Source organism: Scyliorhinus canicula, chromosome 5 (assembly GCF_902713615.1).
Source record: "Scyliorhinus canicula chromosome 5, sScyCan1.1, whole genome shotgun sequence".
Taxonomy (NCBI): Eukaryota; Metazoa; Chordata; class Chondrichthyes; order Carcharhiniformes; family Scyliorhinidae; genus Scyliorhinus; species Scyliorhinus canicula.
In genome coordinates this window covers 46,267,530-46,286,933 of record NC_052150.1, presented here as the reverse complement: position 1 = coordinate 46,286,933, position 19,404 = coordinate 46,267,530, and the positions used below count along the sequence as shown (strand labels likewise).

General features: G+C 45.0%; 1 protein-coding gene across 1 annotated transcript in view; it reads right to left on the bottom strand.

Annotated features, from left to right (window-relative positions):
* The window catches only part of kif13a (kinesin family member 13A), a 350,954-nt gene that overhangs the window by 199,521 nt on the left and 132,029 nt on the right, over positions 1 to 19,404 (bottom strand).

The window sequence follows — 19,404 nt, the reverse complement described above, 5'->3', positions numbered from 1 at the left end:
GAAGAGTCCAAAATGATGCCACTTCACAACTCGAAAAAGGCTAGTTATAGCACTTGGCTGAGATCAGCTGTGTCAGCAGACTGGATTTGAATATGGTGCATGTGATCAGCTACTCACTGGCTAAGATTACCACGCCAATGGAAAAGCATCTAGGAAAGGCAGAAATGTACACCAGATATTTTGTTAGTCCTGATATTGAATTTCACCAAAGGACAAACATGGATTAAAAATAAATGATGACTTCCTCCACAGAGGGGAAAACATGCATTTTAACCTTCATCTTGGTTCTTCTAACCAATATTGTCACAGAATGCTGGATGTGTCTTGAATTTCCTCATGCTCAACTCAACATTTACAAAGAAAAATGCCAATAAGATCTCCAATTAACTCCTATCTGCTCTTCCTTAAAATGCTGTAAAGTGAAAATCGAATCCTCTACTTTCCCTTGAAGTTATCAGTTGCTGCAGAGGAGAAAAACATTTTGTGAAGATGATTGCTAAACATATCCCTTTGTTTGCGTGGGTTCACGTGACCTATATTCTGCTCCCTGCAAAGGGGAAGAAATTAAACATTACGTAAACTAGAATATTAATGAAACCTGAACTTTCAAAAAGTTTGTTTAATTTTGGAGGTGAGGAAAAAAAGAGAAAAATGAGTGAAAACAAAAATAAACCCCTCAAAACAGATTGACCCCTTGCAAGACCTGACTGAAAAATGATTTAGTAGCAAAGTCTGATCAGCCTCAAGTTTCCAACACCTCCTATTAACAGCACCATAGGCAAGCATTCGAGAAGCTTCACAGGAGCATTATGAAACAAAATTTGACATCCAGCAAAATGAGGAGATCTTAAGCTAGATGACCAAAAGCTTAGTCAAGTCTCTGTGGAGAGAGTGCAGGAATTAATGTTTCAGGTGCGCGACCATTTATCAGATGACGAAAGACCATCAACTCAATGTTAAATAATTTCTCTCCCAATAAATACAACCAGGTCTGATGAGCATTTCCAGCATTTTGTTTCTATTTCAGATTGGTAGTATTTTGCTTTTGTATTAGTCATCTATTTATATATCCTCCTGTGTGGCGTTCCATTTTCTGTAAACTTCAACTCATCCAAAGTTCTGCTACCTGTATCTTAATTTGCACCAAGTCCACTGGCAATGCAAGCACTTAATGTCCATCGGTAGTGGGGAAAATGCTTGAATCCATGATCAAGGACTTTATAGCGAAACATTTAGAAAGCAGCGGCAGGATCAGTCAGAGACACGGATTTATGAAGGGAAAATCATGCTTGACAAATCTGTTGGAATTCTTTGAAGAGGTAACCAGTACAGTCGACAAGGGAGAGCCAGTCGATCTGGTACATTTGGACTTTCAGAAGGCGTTTGACAAAGCCCCGCATAAGAGATTATTGTACAAAATTAAAGCGCATGGGATTGGGAGAAATGTATTGAGGTGGGTAGAAAACTGGTTGGCAGAGAGGAAACAAAGATTAGGGATTAATGGGTCCTTTACAAATTAGCAGGCAGTAGCCAGTGGGGTACCACAGGGATCAGTGCTGAGACCCCAGCTATTCACAATATATATTAATGATTTGGGTGAGGGAACAAAATGTAACATCTCAAAGTCTACAGATGATACCAAATTAGGTGGGAGGGTGAATTGTGACGAGGATGCAGGGATCCTACAGCAAGATCTGGACAGGTTGGGTGAGTTAGAATGTAAGTTATGAGGAGGACAGAGAGACCGCAAAAAGATATAGACAGGTTAAGCAGGTGGGGAAGCTAGCAGATGGAGTATAATGCAGGTTTAAGTGTGAAGTTATTCACTTTTGTTGTAAGAATAGAAAAACAGAATATTTTTAAAAGGTGTGAAAATTGTAAATGTTGATGCTCAGAGAAATTTGGGTGTGCTCACAAAACAAATGTTAAAAGGTTAGTCTGCCGGTACAGCAAGCAATTCTCTATTTGCATAGATGACTGCAGCTCCAACAACACTCAAGAAGCTCGACACCATCCAGGAAAAAACAACCTACTTGATTAGCACCTTACGCATCACCTTAAACATTCATTCCCTTACCACCGACACACAGTAGTTTGTACCATCTACAAAATGCACTGCAGCAACTCACCCAGATTCCTTCAACAGCTCCTTCCAAGCCCACAACCTCTACCACCTTGACGGACAAGGGCAGCAGATGCTTGGGAACACCATCGCCTGCAAAGTTCCTCTCCAAATCACACACCAGCCTGACTTGGAACTATATCTCTTTTCTGTCACTGCTGCCGAATAAAAATCCTGGAACTCCCTTCTGAACAGTATTGTGGGTGTTCCTACAGCACATGGATGGCAGGGGTTCAAGAAGGCAGCACACCACTATTTTATGAAGGGCAGTTAAGGATGGGTAATGAACGTTGATCTAGCCAGCGATGCCCGCATCTCATGAATGAATATTTTAATAACGCAATTAGGAAGGTAAATGGAGGGCAGCACGGTGGCCTAGAGGTTAGCACAACCGCCTCACGCCGTTGAGGTCCCAGGTTCGAATCCCGGCCCTGGGTCACTGTCTGTGTGGAGTTTGCACATTCTCCCCGTGTCTGCGTGGGTTTCGCCCCCACAACCCAAAAAATGTGCAGAGTAGGTGGATTGGCCACACTAAATTGCCCCTTAATTGGAAAAAATAATTGGGTAATCTAAATTTATTTAAAAAAAAGGTAAATGGCATGTTGGCCATCATTGCAAGGGGATTGGAGAACAAGAATTAAGAATCTTGCTACAATCGTACAGAGGTTTGGTGAGCCCCCATCTGGAATAATGTCCGCATTTTAAGGAGTGATACACTTGCATTGGAGGTAGTGAAGGTTCACTAGATTGGTTCCAGAGATGAAGGCTGAGTAAATTGGGACTACATTCTCTAGAGTTCAGAAGGATGAGAGGTGATTTCATCAAAACATACAAGGGTCTGAGAGGGCTTGATAGGGTGGACGTTGACAGATTCTTTCTGTCGGTTGTGGAGCCTAAAACACGGGGATACAGTCACAGGATAAGTGACCGATCATTTAGGAGTGAGTTGAGGAGAAATTACTTCTCATAAAAGGGTGGGGTTTCTTTGGAATTTTCCTCCCGCAGAGGGTTATGGGCTGCTCCATTGCTGAACACATTTACGGTTACAATTGACAAACTTTTGGCCTCTCGGGGAGTCAAGGAAAGTGGAATTGAAACCCAAGAACAGCCATTATCTTATTGAATGGGCGAGGAGACTCAACAGGCAGTATCAACTACTCCTGCTCCTATTTTTTGTGTTCAGGAGGTCGATTCTGGGACAGATAATCAACTGGAGCTGAAAGATACAAAACAAAAAGCTACGGTTCCTCTTCTTGATAATAATCCTTGATGGAAAATGCACGTGTCCATGGGTTTTGGACAGGGATGGGGTCAACCTGGAATACATTCATGACTGGATACACCGCCGACATTTTGCATGTGGGCTCCAACATAAAAAACGGCCACAGCAGTGAGCTATCAAAAAATTACCACCGACAGAACTACATCCGAACACGAGCCACTACATTCAGAGCCCGGCGCAACAGGTAACGGGAAAACTGACTGACAAGAGTAGCAGTGTTACTCTAGCCAGCCCTTATTTTGATTTCTCACTCAACAATTGCAGCTAGGTTGAAGGCAATGCAGCCCAAAAAGTGCATGAGGAAGATTATACTACTAATAATTAATAATCTATTATTGTCACAAGTATGAAGTTACTGTGAAAAGGCCCAAGTCGCCACATTCCGGCGCCTATTCGGGTATGCTGGTATGGGAATTGAACCCGCGCTGCTGGCCTTGTTCTGCATTACAAACCAGCTATCTAGCCCACTGGGCTAAACCAGTCCTGTAACTGGGTACAAGTGGATTAATTGGATACAACTTAATGTATCCATGTTAATTCAGCTCACGCTACTGAATTCAATGTCCCTTCAAGTCTTGCATTCCACATCAACAACATTTTAAGATGTGAGCTCAAAAGAAATGTTTTGCAACTAGTTTTTTTTTAAAGAAAGGAAAGGTTTCTTCAAAAGATTAAGCCAAATAAACCGCTCTTCTTTTTAAGGGTCAGAGAGGAGGAGTATAATGAATATCTGCATTAGCACACACATATATAGCTTCATGTGTTTCTTTAAACATCCTCCATGGGAAACCTCACTTGCCGAGATTAATGTCATTAAGAATGCAGCTAAAATTTTAATTAAATTAACAGTAAGCAACTCTGAAATCATCTGCTCACATGAAGAAACACTTAGTATTTTAAAAGATTCAGTCCGAGTTGAACTCCCTTCAGAAACTTGCATTCCAACATTGTCATGGTAATCATGCCAGCGACAAAGTTGCATGGCTCTCTGTTCTCTTGCCCCCCCCCCCCCCCCCCCCCACTCCACTCCAAATCCATCACATTCCCCTCAAATCAGTCACTGTTTTGTTTCAAGTCTCAGCATAAACATCTAATTACTACTCTGCTGCTCCCATTTGCAATGCTGACTAACTTGATTTTACAAAATGCAAGTCGACATCTATCATCCGAGTAGTTACAATTTCCGAATGACCACCCCCTCCTCCTAGACTGAGTGCATTGTCTGGCAGGGCCCCTATTGACAATCACAGCACGTAGTATCTGTTTTAAATGGAAATAAAGCAGTACCAATGAAAATGTGATGATGGAGAAAAATCATTCACGAAATTCATTATTGCGAACGACATTGATTGCCCTCTGTGTAAGATGCAACATGCGCCTCTGCTTCTTCCACCATTCACTTCTCAAATTTGATGGTAAGTTATCGAAGGAGAAAAAAAGTACATTCAAAAATGTTACTTCCTGGACTAATGCCAAGTGAAAACTGGTATCGTCAAGGCAAAACAAATACCGAAAATGGGCAGCAACAAAAGGATTATTTTAATTTTTGTTTTAAAACAGTGAGAAATTCAGATCAAGTTAATATTTTAATTGAAATAAGTATGGTATATCTGGTGGAAATGCAGCCATTAATTAGCATAAAAAAAGGTTTCTGAAAATAAGAAGTTTCATCAGCGTCCCAATTAAAATTAAATTCAACCCTAATCCACTGTAATTGTTTAACCCGTCTTTCAATTTCACTCTCATTTTGGCTGATATTCTTTATACATTTTTCCTAAAAGGAGCACTATCATCAGAGAAAATAGCTGGAACAAACTCCTGCTGTAGGGAATGTGACCTCATCAACAATCAGCCACAACCCCCATGTATTTTCATATGTTCTATGTTTTCATGTATGGAGTGATCTGTCCGGACTGTACGCAGAACAATACTTTTCACCGTACCTCAGTACACGTGACAATAAATCTAAATCCCAAAAACATTACACTAAAAGGAGCCAGCTAACTCTAAGAAGAAGGAAAGGCGAACCACAGAGGGAGGGAGGGGAAAAGAGGGAAGAGATAGAGAACAATAGAGGGGAGCCACGGGGGGGGGGGGGGGGAAGAGAGAGAGAGAGAGACGTGGACGTTAACAAACTTGGCATCCACAGGAACCGAGAAAAAAAAGAGAATACAGGCGGAAGACGGGAGGGCCGGCTGAAGCGGAAGTGAGCACGAGACGAAAACGGCAGCAAAATCTGGCCGGGAGAAGCAGGGGACAACACCAGCACCATTCGAGTATTGCCCTCCTTAATTGTCTCTCGGGCACCCAAATGTACATCTACCCCCACCCAGTCTCCCCCCACCCACAAACAGGTGCCTACTTATGTGTGTAAATAATTTTGCCAAGTGTACAGAGATGCAGCTGTTGAGCGGGTGCATAATACCCTACCAGTTACTTTATTTGATTTTGTATTTCTCTCGTGTTGTTACTTTTTTCTTTTTTCCTTTTTTTTCCCTTTGTGATTTGTGTGTGTGCCCTTCTCTTCTTCTATATATATATATATCATATCCTGTGTACAAAACGGCAAATATACTTTGTTCAAAAACCCAATATAAAAGATTTATTTTTTTAAAATAATGGACATGGGTAAACGCTTCACTGGGCTGTGCAGTCACAAGCAGTTGGCTCATTTAACAAAGAAAATATGTTAACCCTGTTAGAAACTAGGATTCCCCCCCCCCCGTTTCCGCCAGAAAAAATGTAGGTAATAATGCTAACATTGGATTTAGTAGTATCTCCATGTCTATTGTTTAAACGTGACCATTTGGACCAGCATCCAGAAACAGATACAATTTCAACTGAGGAGGGATTATGGAGAAAAAATTAAGAGAAAGGCAATTTCTCTTTGCTGCTGCTCGCCTGGCTACGTCAGTGATGGTTTTAACATGTAATTACTTTACTGTGCTGTAGGAATGTACAAAGACACATCTGAAATGGCAGTTTTTATTGGTGCCTCCCCATGCTGTATTTGTTTCTGATGGCTCCAGCTGTCATTTCTTTGCCTCAAGCCTAGTTTTGCACTCAGCTTCACTATATAGGCAATTGTCACGGTTTTCACAAAGCTGACTTGTCAGGATTCTCGCCAGCCTTCGACAGAACTGAAGTTGTGAAATACAGTCTGCAGCGCACAGATTTGTTATTCCTTGCTGCAAAATTCATTGCACAATTAGTCACCTACAATTTAACTTAAAGCAATTCTGCGAGGTTAATGCACCATCGAGAGCTCCTGCAGGTTATCACCTAGTTGATATCCTTGGCGAACCTGCAATGTTCTGACAACCTGCAAGAAAATATATTAACCCACAGATTTATCTGTGTCTCTGTCTGGACCTGTACCTTTTCTGGAGAGAAACTCAATTCTGAAGTCTTCCTTGAGGCAGTTCAATTTATATCATACAATTTGAAAAGAAACCTAATGAGCCACTAATTCACTCAATAGTAAAAACATACCGACTATGAAGTAGCCATGTTCAATCATTGGTCTGGGCCACACTAGACAATCTGAGGGTGGTTGCGCTGGAGGTCAGTGGCACAATCAAACAAAATTATGCTTTGAACATCTAATTTCTATAAATAAGGTCAGCAAAAACTGAAAACCACGTGACTCATCAATTTCCAATGACTCACAATGGTCAACGGTGAACCAGTTTCACAAATCCAGAATTGACCATTGATCAAGTTCACAATGGTGATTTGGAAGACCAGAAGCCGGATGAGACTGATGTTGGCTAGATTGTAGACAGAAAACATGCACAAATAGGTGTCTCTGTCAGTCGAGGTAATAGTTGGAACCAATTTTCCTTAAACAAAAAGTGTATTTTGAATAAATCAAGCAAAATTAAAAATATGTGATTGACGTTAAATACGCAAGACACAAAATGACTGGGATATGAACATTAACTTTCTTCAATGCATCAATTTGAGAGTAAAGAGAAACTTTTAGAAAGTTTGCACCAATATATCGAGCATAAAAATCATACATGTTGCATAAGTTAATTATGGTCATGATTCCACTGAATGCTTTATGGATCTTTTAATCGATAAAATATTATCAACATGCTAGAGTTGCTTGTGCATTTTAAAAGTATTAATCTCACACAGTTTTAAAAACATGACATACAAAATTAACATAATGGCTTATACCATAGTGAATTTCAGAATATTTTATTTCCTTAGATTTTTTATTTAAATTTAGAGTACCCAATTCATTTTTTCCAATTAAGGGGCAATTTAGTATGGCTAATCCACCTACCCTGCACATCTTTGGGTTGTGGGGGCAAAGCCCATGCAAACACGGGGAGAATGTGCAAACTCCACACGGACAGTGACCCAGGGCCAGGATCGAACCTGGGACCTCGGAGCAGTGAGGCAGAAGTTGTAACCATTGTGCTACCGTGCTGCCCCGTTATGTCCTCAGATTAATAAAGAGTTAATTGGTGACAATCTGCAGGAAATGGAGTTAATTTGAAATGTAATTAACTATTAAAAGCCTCGCCGGCGGGGTGGGGGGGGGGGGGGGGGGGGGGGCAGCCATTCCGTAGGGCAGGTACCCACTTTAGGTATTTGGGGGTGCAGGTTACCTGGGAGTGGGGAAGGCTTCGCAGATACATCACTAGTTTGGTGGGGAGAGTGAAAGCCAACCTGGCGAGGTGGGATGGTCTCCCTCTGTCACTGGCGGGTCGGGTACAGGTGGTTAAAATGAATGTGTTGCTGCGATTTCTGTTTATTTTTCAATGCCTACCGATTTTCCTGCCAAAGTCTTCTTTCAGGGAGATTGAGGGAAGGATTACCTCGTTTATATGGGGAGGGAAGGTGGCCAGAATGAGGAAGGTGCTGCTACAGAGGGGAAGGCAGGCAGGGGGTTTGGGTCTCCTGAACCTGATGTACTACCACTGGGCGACGAATGTGGAGAAGGTGCGGAGCTGGGTCAGAGGGGTTTATTCCCAGTGGGTCAGAATGGAGGAGAGTTTGTGCAGGGGGTCGGGGCTGAAGGCACTAGCAACAGCCCCGCTCCCGATAGCTCTGGGGAAATACTCAGGGAGTCCGGTAGCAATAGCTTCATTGAAAATCTGGAGGCAGTTTCACCAACACTTTAGATTGGGGGCAGGGTTGAGGGAAATGCCAATCCGGGAGAACCACAGATTTGAGCCAGGGAGGTGGGACGGAAGCTTTCGGAAATGGGAAGAGAAGGGGATTAAGACTCTAAAAGATTTGGTTATTCGGGGTCGATTTGCAGGATTGAGGGAGCTGGAAGCGAAGTATGGGCTGGAGCAGGGAGAAGTGTTTAGGTATATGCAGGTTTGGGACTTTGCCAGGAAGGAGATACAGAGCTTCCCGGAGGAACCAGCCTCCACGTTGTTGGAGGAGGTGCTGGCGGCAAGTGAACTGGAGAAGGGGACAGTGTCAGCGGTGTACGGAGCTATGTTGGAAAAGATAAGGCACCACTGGAGGGGATCAAAGCGAAGTGGGAGGAAGAGTTGGGAGAGGTTATAGAGGAGGGGGTCTGGTGTGAGGTGCCCCGGAGAGAGTGAATGCCTCCACCTCGTGTGCGAGGTTGGGCTGATACAGCTGAAGGTGGTGTACAGGGCGCACCTCACAAGGGCGAGTAAACTATTAAAAGTCTCAACTGTGCCCCTGTGCTTCCCCGTTATTTCCTTAGATTAATAAAGAGTTAATTGTGGACAATCTGTAGGAACCCGAGATAATTTGAAATGTAATTAACTATTAAAAGCCTCAACTGTAATTTCATCCCATAATTCATGATGGTGATTCGTTTCAGGGGAAGGTTATCACATTTTCTGAATGAAATGTGTGTGCCAATGTTTTAAATATACAGAATATAGCTGCGATGCATCTAATTATCACTTATAAAATTGAAATGTCAGGCAAAAATGAAAAAAAGAGACTCAGTTTGAACCACGATTACACCCATATTAGGCTTAGATACTTGGACGAACCATCGCTTCAGATTTACAAGAATTTTAAAAGGTCAGTCATGTTTGTCAATAAACATTTCATTGCTCAATTTAACCTCAATTCCGAAACTGTGGTGGCTTTAAACAAATGCTGTTAATTCATTAAAACTAGCTTGTTAAAGAGAAAGCATTGACAATGGTAAGAGGGTCTTGCAAACATTGCTCAAGTTTTCTGCATTACTGACAGCATTAGGAAAAAGCCACAACCAAAGACATTGCAGGTCTCATCTACAATCAACATTTACAGATATTTGCTTTCAAAAGTTTGCAATGAGTTGGAAAACATGGCTGAAAACTGAACAACTGCATTTCCCCAATATGCTGAATTAATTTATGGGAGTGTAATTTTAGCGTTCCTTTGCAAACAGTTGCATCGGAGCAGAATCAAAGATTAAGAGACAAACGCAGAGCTGCGTTTAACAAAGTCAGGTTGGATTAAGTATTTTTAATTGTAATGACAATTGAAATGAATATAGCGACTATTCATGGCAACCAAGCAGAGGTCTTCCAAAATGAATGTAGCCTCTATACATGGCAACCAAGCAGAGTTCATCTTTTTTAAAGTGTAAAAATGTAAAGAAACGGCTAAAGTTTGGGGAACAAAAGTTACCGTAGTTTCCGGACTATAAGCCGCTACTTATTTCCCACGTTTTGAACCTCGCGGCTTATACAACGACGCGGCTTATTTATGGATTTTTCCCGCTTTCACTAAACCAATGAAATTGCGTAACGGGTCAAGGTAAAACAATGTAACTTTTTAGTTTACTGTTTAGATTAAATCGAGCGCGCTCAAACATCCCATCATTCTGATTACGGTAGTCATTTTGTCACCCTCATCATGGCAAAGACACGGAGAAATGCATATGATGCAGCTTTCAAGTTGAAGGCGATCGATCTGGCTGTTGGAAAAGGAAATAGAGCTGCTGCACTAGAGCTTGGTCTTAATGAGTCGATGATAAGACATTGGAAACAGCAGCGTGAGGAATTGACTCAGTGCAAAAAGACAACTAAAGCTTTCAGAGGGAAGAAAAGCAGATGGCCCGAACTAGAAAATGAGCTCGAAGACTGGGTCAACATGCAGAGAGCAGACGGCCGAGGTGTTTCAACTGTACAGATCCGACTGAAAGCCAAAACAATCGCCACCGCAATGAAGTTTGAGAATTTTAGAGGTGGACCATCGTGGTGTCTCAGATTTATGAGACGTAAAGGCCTGTCCATCAGGGTACGGACGAGTTTGTGTCAGCAGCTCCCTCCCGACTACGAGGAAAAAATTTCAAACTTCCACAAATTCATTGATGCAAAGATAGCGGAGCATTCCATTGGCCCGCACAATATCATAAATATGGATGAGGTTCCTCTGACATTTGACCTGCCCCTCACTCGGACTGTCAACAGGAAAGGTGAATCATCCGTCATGCTGAAAACAACTGGGCATGAAAAAACGCACTTCACCTGTGTTCTGAGTTGCACGGCATCGGGAGAAAAGCTTCCACCGATGGTGATTTTCAAACGCACGACGATACCAAAAGAAAAATTCCCTACAGGAATTGTTGTGAAAGTCAACAAGAAAGGATGGATGACGGAAAGCCTAATGCATGAATGGCATACGGAGTGCTACGGCAAGCGACCGGGAGGATTCTTTCACAGGAACAAAGCATTGCTCGTTTTGGACAGCATGAGGGCCCACATAACAGATTCTGTGAAAGAAGCCATCAAGAGGACAAACTCAATTCCAGCTGTGATTCCTGGGGGCACAACAAAGTATTTACAGCCACTCGACATCAGTTTAAATCGTGCATTTAAGGTGGCGCTTCGTGTTCAGTGGGAGGCTTGGATGACAAGTGGGGAGAAATCCTTCACTAAAACGGGCCGCATGCGAAGAGCAACTTATGGTCAAGTCTGCCAGTGGGTCCTGACAGCGTGGAGCATTGTCAAAAAATCCACTATCATCAACGGGTTTCGAAAAGCTGGATTGCTGCGTGTTGAAGAGGGCAGCATGAGCTCAGCGGGAAATTTGCCTCCGGATGAAAGTGATGAGAGCGACAATGAAAACAATCCAACATCGGATGAAGCAATTCTGAGGCTATTCAACTCTGACACTGAAGGAGATGACTTCAGTGGTTTCAGTGCACAAGAGGAGGATAGTGACTCTGATCACCTGGGTTGGTGATATCTTGATTACGATCAGTAATAAAATACTTCTTTTTACACATGATTTATTTATTTTTAATGTTTCAAACTGATGATTCTATGTTAATCTTAAGAGCTTAATCGGATTGATTTCGCTCCACAGTGACCAATGACTTTTTTGGTAGGCTATTCTTTACCGCTAATTTTTTATTTTTGTTACAAGCCGTATTTCGTTAAAGCCTGTGTAAAGCTCATTTGTTTCAATGTACCGGTAAGCACCTGCGGCTTATATACGTGTGCGGCTTATTTATGTTCAAAATAAAAAAAAAATTCAAAATCAGTGGGTGCGGCTTATAGTCAGGTGCGCTTTATAGTCCGGAAATTACGGTAATATACCACATTCACTGTTGCACATGGCACAGAATTGCGGGAGAGCTGAAATCTAGCCGCAATGAGTGGCAATACAGTTCTGCAAAGTGCTACAAGGAGCTCAAACGAAACAAGTTTGATCTAATTGGATCAGATCCTTTTGTGAGCACCGGCCCACAATAAAAAACTGCCTGATGTATGTAAAAATCAGCAGCAAAACTATTCTGAAAAATGGCATTTCAGTCAGAAAAAAGTATTAGGTATTTGAACTCTAATGTTACACTGAATTGAGAATGCTCAGTTCTTAAGGTGTAAAAATATTTAGTTTCCAATACTGACAAGCCTAACTTTAAATGATCACTAAATTGTTCAGTTCACAATATCATCTCAACCTCTTGAATGAGGGAATGAGGCCAGTGGTCACCTCCAAGCTTCATTGCTGAGAGCACATTTTCTGCAATGTGGCTGTCCTGGCTGGCACCAAATAGTTGGTGCAATCCATTAAGATGATAACAGCTTCTGGTGTGGACCATGGAGTAAGTGGTCACACACAAGGCAGCTTCTGCCCCTAAAGTTGCAGAAAAGAGCTCTTTTTTTAATCGACACGGGGTAGAATTTTGATGAAAAGACGTAGGTGAATATTGAAAGAGTACTTTCCCCCAGGAATGGTATGTCTCTTGGTTACCAGACCCGGCAGAAACAGTGAAAGATTTGGCTGGAGCTGCAGCAAAGACAAAAGCCTTTTCCAGCATGCAGGCGGGGGAAGGGCGAGCTTAAAGGCTTCAAACTGACTTGAGGGCCTTTATTAAAGCTGAATTCTAGCAGCAGAGGGAACAACTGTGAAAAGATCTCACCAAGGCCATTGAAGAAGCGGTGACGAGACTTCCGGTGGCGGCCATGGAGGAGTAGGTCGCGCATTCGGCAGCTCCCGTCTGGAACCGACTCTCGGACCTTTTTCAGGAGTTTCCACGGACTTTTTGGGGCAGATTGGTGAAGCGAACACTGCCAAAAGGATTCCCTCTCTGTTGTATGGATAGCTGGACCAGGAGGGGCCGGGTGAAGCCTTTAAGTCCCGACAGACAGAAGCGTGCGGAGCGGGCGTCGAAGCACGTCATGGCAGCCGGTATAGACCAGGGTCCATGGGGGCAGTGGGCACAGGAGCAACAGGAGTTCCTTGGGGGCTGCTTTGCTGATCTTAAAAAGAACATGCTGGCCCCGATGAAGGCATCAATAGACCAAATGATCGCAACTCAGGCAACACAAGGGAAAGCGATTAAGGAGATGGAGATAAAGCTATCCGACCATGAGGACGAGTTGGTTGTATCGGAGGCACAGGATGACCTCCACAAGAAGTGGCAGGAGAGGCTGGAGGACCTAGAAAACAAGTCCAGGAGACAGAACTTGAGAATTGTGGGCCTCCCCGAAGATGTGGAGGGGTCGGATGAGGGAGCATTTGTGTCCAAGATGCTGGAGACGCTGATAGGGACGGGGTATTCCCTCGACCCCTGGAGCTGAACGGGGCGCATAGAGCCCTTGCAAGGAAGCCCAAGGCGAATTAACCGCAGAGGGCCATGGTGGTGAGATTTCATCGCTTCTCGGACAAGGAACTTGTCTTGCGGTTGGCAAAAAAAGAACGAAGCAGCAGGTGTGAGAACAGCGTGATACGCATCTACCAGGACCTGGGTGCGGAGCTGGCCAAGAGGCGTGCTGGATTCAACTGGGTGAAGGCAACACTCTTTAGCAAGGGCGTGAAATTTGGCATGCTACACCCAGAGAGGCTATGGGTCACGTACAAGGAACGGCATCACTATTCTGAGACGCCGGATGAGGCGTGGTCATTCGTCAAACAAGAAAATCTGGACTCGAATTAAAGGACAGCTAAGCTTTGGTGGAATGTGGCGGTGGGGCTGGGTAACACGGTACCGTTTCTAATATAAGATTGTATACAATGTTGGGTGCGTGTAAGGGCTGTGGTGGTGGCTGGAGGGTGCAGTGTTTTCGGCAAAGTTGAGATAGAGAGGGGAGAGGGGGCCCTGTACTCAGTGCGAATTTTCGGGAAGTTGGAGCCTTGGTTCAACAGGTGTCTCCTCATGGGGCAATGTTAGTGTCTTCTGTTTATTTTTTGTTTCGTATTACTATTTACTCACTGGGGCTGGAGAGGTAGTTTAATTGGTTTATTCATGTGGGGAGAAGGATCCGGACAATGAGGCGACAGTCTGATCGGCGCCAGGGGCGGGAGCTGCCAGGGTCAGCATGGGTCAACTGACTCTCAGGAGCGTAGTAGGGGGTGAGCAATTGCCCAGCTGGTGCTTGGCGTGGGGTTTTGGGTCGTGGGGCTGTGGGAGGAGGGGGGTGCTGCTTTGCTGACAGAGGAGGTATCAATTTCGGGGTACCAATTGAGGGTCAAGGGTGGCGGCTCCCCGTTGGGGTGCTCGAGGAAGCGACGGGCGCGGGCTCGAGGTTGGCCGGGCATCTAAAGGGGTTAAAGGCAGACGTAGCAATGCTTCAGGAGACACATTTAAAGCTCGCAGATCACATGAGATTGAGAAAGGGATGGGTAGGCCAGGTGTTGCATTCAGGGCTGGATTCGAAGACCAGGGGGGTAGCAATTCTGATCCGTAAGGGTGTGGCATTCGAGGCTGGGAGAATTGTGGCAGATAAGGGGGGCAGGTATTTAATGGTGAGTGAAAAGTGGGAGGGGGTCCGGGTGGTGTTTGTGAACGTCTATGCTCCGAATTGGGATGATGTGGAATTTATGAGACGCATGCTAGGCAAAATCCCGGACATAAGAGTCACACCACCTGATCATGGGGGGAAACTTCAACACAGTCATCGACCCCGAGCTGGACCGGTCGAAGTCCAGGACAGGGAAGCAACCAGCAGTGGTTAAGGAACTGAAGGGTTTTATGGAGCAGATGGGGGGGTGGATCTCTGGAGGTTTGCACGGCCGAGAGCGAAGGAGCTCTCTTTTTTTCTCCCACGTTCATAAGGTTTATTCCCGCATAGATTTCTTTGTCTTGAGCAGGGCGTTAATCCCAAAGGTGGCAGGGGCAGAATACTCAGCAATCACAATCTCGGACCATGCCCCGCACTGGGTGGACCTGCGGCTTAGGTGAGGAGGGAGGGCAGCACCCACTCTGGAGACTGGATGTGGGGCTGCTGGCGGACGAAGAGGTTTGAAGGGCAGATTAGCAGGAACATCCAGGATTACCTGGAAACAAACGACATGGGTGAGGTAGCAGCAGCAACGGTCTGGAAGGCTCTGAAGGCAGTTGTCAGAGGGGAACTTATCTCAATTCGATCCCATAGGGAAAAGAGAGAAAGAGCAGAGAGAGAGAGAGACTGGTGGAGGAGATACTCCGAGTGGACAGGAGTAACGTGGAGGCCCCCCGAGGCGGGGCTACTGAGGGAGCGGCGGAGTCTGCAGGCGGAGCTTGAACTGCTGACCACAGGGAAAGCGGTAGCACAGCTGAGGAAGGCAAGGGGGGCAGTCTATGAGTACAGGGAGAAAGCGAGTAGAATGCTGGCACACCAACTGCGAAAGAGGGAGGCGGCCAGGGAAATCGGAAGAGTAAAGAATAAGGAGGGTAACACTGTCTTGGATCCGGAGGGGGTGAACGGAGTCTTTAAGGAATTCTATAGTAAACTATACGAGTCGGAGCCCCCGACAGGAGCGGAAAGGATGAGGCAATTTTTGGACCAGTTGAGGTTTCCAACGGTGAAAGAGGACCTGGTGGAGGGGCTGGGGACCCCGATTGAATTGGAGGAGATTGTCAAGGGTATAGAGGGCATGCAATCGGGTAAAGCCCCGGGGCCGGACGGTTACCAGGTAGAATTCTATAAGAAATTTTCGGAAATATTGAGCCCACTCCTGATGAGGACCTTCAATGAGGCCAAAGAGAAAGGAACCCTCCCCCCAACAATGTCACAGGTTTTGAACTCACTCATTCTTAAACGAGGGAAGGACCCAAAATATTGCGGGTCATACAGGCCGATTTCGCTTTTAAACATGGATGCCAAATTGCTAGCTAAGATTCTGGCCACTAGAATTGAGGATTGTATCCCAGGGGTGATAGTGGAAGACCAGACTGGGTTTGTTAAAGGCAGCCAACTCAATACCAATGTCCGGAGACTTTTGAATATTATGATGCCCTCAGAGGGAGGCGATGCGGAGGTGGTAACAGCGATGGACGAAGAGAAAGCCTTTGACCGGGTGGTGTGGGAGTACCTCTGGGAAACGCTGGGGAGGTTCGGGTTTGGTGAGGGCTTTATTGGCTGGGTAAAATTGCTGTACCAGGCGCCTGTAGCAAGTGTATGTACAAACCGGCTGAGGTCGGGGTACTTTGTGCTTCACCGGGGAACAAGGCAGGAGTTACCCCTCTCCCCGTTACTATTTGCCATAAGGCGGGGGGGGGGGTTCACCCCCACAACCCAAAGATATGCTGGTTAGGTGGACTGGCCACGCTAAATTGCCCCTTAATTTAAAAAAATTATTGGGTACTCTAAATTTAGAGTGGATGGTAGAGAAAAGTTTTCGTTATCTGGGTATACAGGTGGCCAGTAAATGGGATGCTCTGCACAGGCTCAACCTGACCCGGTTGGTGGAGCAAATGGAAGGGGACTTTAAAAGGTGGGACATGCTCCCGCTGTCACTGGCAGACCGTGAAAATGACTGTCCTCCCTAAATTTTTGTTTGTCTTTCAGTGCCTCCCCATCTACATCCCTAAGGCCTTTTTTAAGCGGGTGAGTAGGATCATTACGGGCTTTGTGTGGGTGAATAAGACCCCGCGAGTAAGGGGATCGCTGTTGGAGCGCAGTCGGGGGGTGGGTTGTCGCTGCCGAACTTTCGCAACTACTACTGGGTGGCCAATATAGTTATGATTAGGAAGTGGGCGATGGGGGGGGGGGGGGGCGGGGGGGGGGGGGGGGGGGGGGGGGGGGGGGGGGGCGTGGGAGCAGCTGGAGGCGGTGTCATGTAAAGGTACTAGTCTGGGAGCTTTCATAACGGCTCCTTTGCCATTCTCGCCGACCCGTTACTCCACAAATCCGGTGGTAGTGGCGACACTGCGGATCTGGGGACAGTGGAGGAGGTACAAGAAGGTGGAGGGAGCGTCAGTCTGGATCCCGATATGCAACAACCACAGGTTTCTCCCGGGTAGGATGGATGGTGGGTTCCAGAGCTGGCAGGGGGCAGGCATCAGAAGGATGGTAGATCTGTTCATAGACGGAAGCTTTCCCAGTTTGAAGGCGCTAGAGGACAAATTTAATCTGCCGCCAGGAAACGCCTTTAAATATCTGCAAGTACGAGCCTTCCTGGAAAAACAGGTAGTGGCCTTTCCGACGCTGCCGCCACTGAGGATACAGGACAGGGTGGTCTCCGGCATCTGGGTGGGGAGGGTGTCGGATATCTACCAGGAACTCCAGGAGGCGGAGGAAACCCCGGTGGAGGAGCTCAAGGGCAAGTGGGAGGAGGAGCTAGGTGAGGAGTTGGAAGCGGGTCTGTGGGCAGATGTCCTGGGCAGGGTTAATTCCTCCTCATCATGTGCTAGGCTCAGTCTATTTCAATTTAAGGTGGTCCACCGGGCACACATGACGGCAGCGAGAATGAGCAAGTTTTTTGGGGTAGAAGACAGTTGTATGAGGTGCAAGGGCAGCCCTGCAAACCATGTCCACATGTTTTGGGCATGTCCGGAGCTTAGAGTGTTCTGGCAAGGGTTCGCAAGGGCAATGTCCAAGGTGCTTAACACATGGGTGGTGCCGAGTCCAGAGATAGCGATCTCTGGAGTGTCAGAAGACCCGGGAGTTCAGGGGGGGAAAGAAGCCGACGTCTTGGCCTTTACCTCCCTAGTAGCCTGGAGACGGATTTTATTAATGTGGAGGGACTCTAAGCCCCCGAGTGTAGAGACTTGGGTTACCGATATGGCTGGGTTTCTCAGCCTCGAGAAAATCAAGTTTGCCTTAAGAGGGTCTACGCTAGGGTTCTCTCGGAGGTGGCAACCGTTCGTCGACTTTCTCGGGGAAAATTAAAATGTCAGCAGCAGCAGCAATTCGTAGGGGGCGGGGCGGTTGGGGGACTTGGTGAGTGCTTCATTGGGATGGTGTGGGAAGGCTGGGTCGCGTGGGGTAATGTCTATTTAATTGTTATTGTATATTCTCTTTTTGCACTTGTTAGTGTTCACTCTAGTTTGTTTTGTTATTATGGTTACTACTGTTTTAGTATGAAAAATTCTGCAAAATCTTAATAAAAATACTTTTTTTAAAAGATGACAACAGAATAACACCGAGAGTGAGGGATTAAGAATCACATTGATCAAGTAGAAGTTGAGAGCTAATTAATAGCAAACAAAAATTAAAGGAATACCAATACGAAATGTTGAAGTTTCACATGTTGGGCTACGCTACAAACACAGCCACCATCTTAAACATAGTCAGGCGAATCTGACTGCATATTCCAGCCCATTTTTGGTGCAATCCTGTTTCAAACTGAGACATTGACACAAAAGATAGCCTCACTGTCCCTCATCATGGAAGAAATGAGAGCAGACCAGAGTTGCTGTATCCCAATTATTTTTCTGAAAAAGTAGAAGTCTTGTTACAGTTCTCTTCTTTCAAAGAAAATGCCCCAGACCATTTTTCTGTCTTTGCAAAAATAACTTAAAATACATGCAGTTCATCAAAAGCTTTGGTTAATTTCTAGTTATGCCTCAAGCTGCAACGTGACAGAAAATTTGAATTGATCCCATACAACCCTTGCCATGTAAAATAGATAGCCTTTCCCCACTAACAACCAATGCTTTGTCTGTACAAGAGGACTAGTTCCTTTCATGGACTATGGTTGCAGAAAGGTCACTTTGAAACATGAGCTTTTCCATCAAGACGGGCCACAATGACAGAGGATGTAGACAAATACACAAGTCATTAAAAAAAAATATCAGCAGTATTTGAATATGAACGGTGTGCTCACTTCACTGCTGTGTACATCACACTTGTACATTAAAATCTGTAATAATATTTGAAGGGACTCTGTGCAGAAATGTATTTTCTGATGCTTTACTGAACCATCAATGCAGTTCAATGTTGCTAGCCAATGTTTACACCAACAAAAGCTACGGAGTGGCTATTAACCCGATAATTGCTCTGGTTTTAACTTGGTTTAGGAATACTGCAAGCTAATTTTGGCTGATTGCAATACAGTTGCAACTGTCCTGCAAGAAAAGAGCATCATGATCTACAGTGGGGCAGTTTGACGGCTTGCATCCCCTGGTATTTGTGATAATAATTGGAAGCTACATTCAATACCAATGTGCATCCAGGAGCTCTGTTTGCTCTTGCTTTCACGTAGATGAGGAAAAATAGATCGAGAATGGCAAATAAAAACCAAACCTACCCACTGGGCAAACTCCCCAAAGAATATCTTAGAACTATATACAGCAGCTCAAAAGTTAATGCTGTTCATAATGTTAATTTATAATCCATAAACTCAC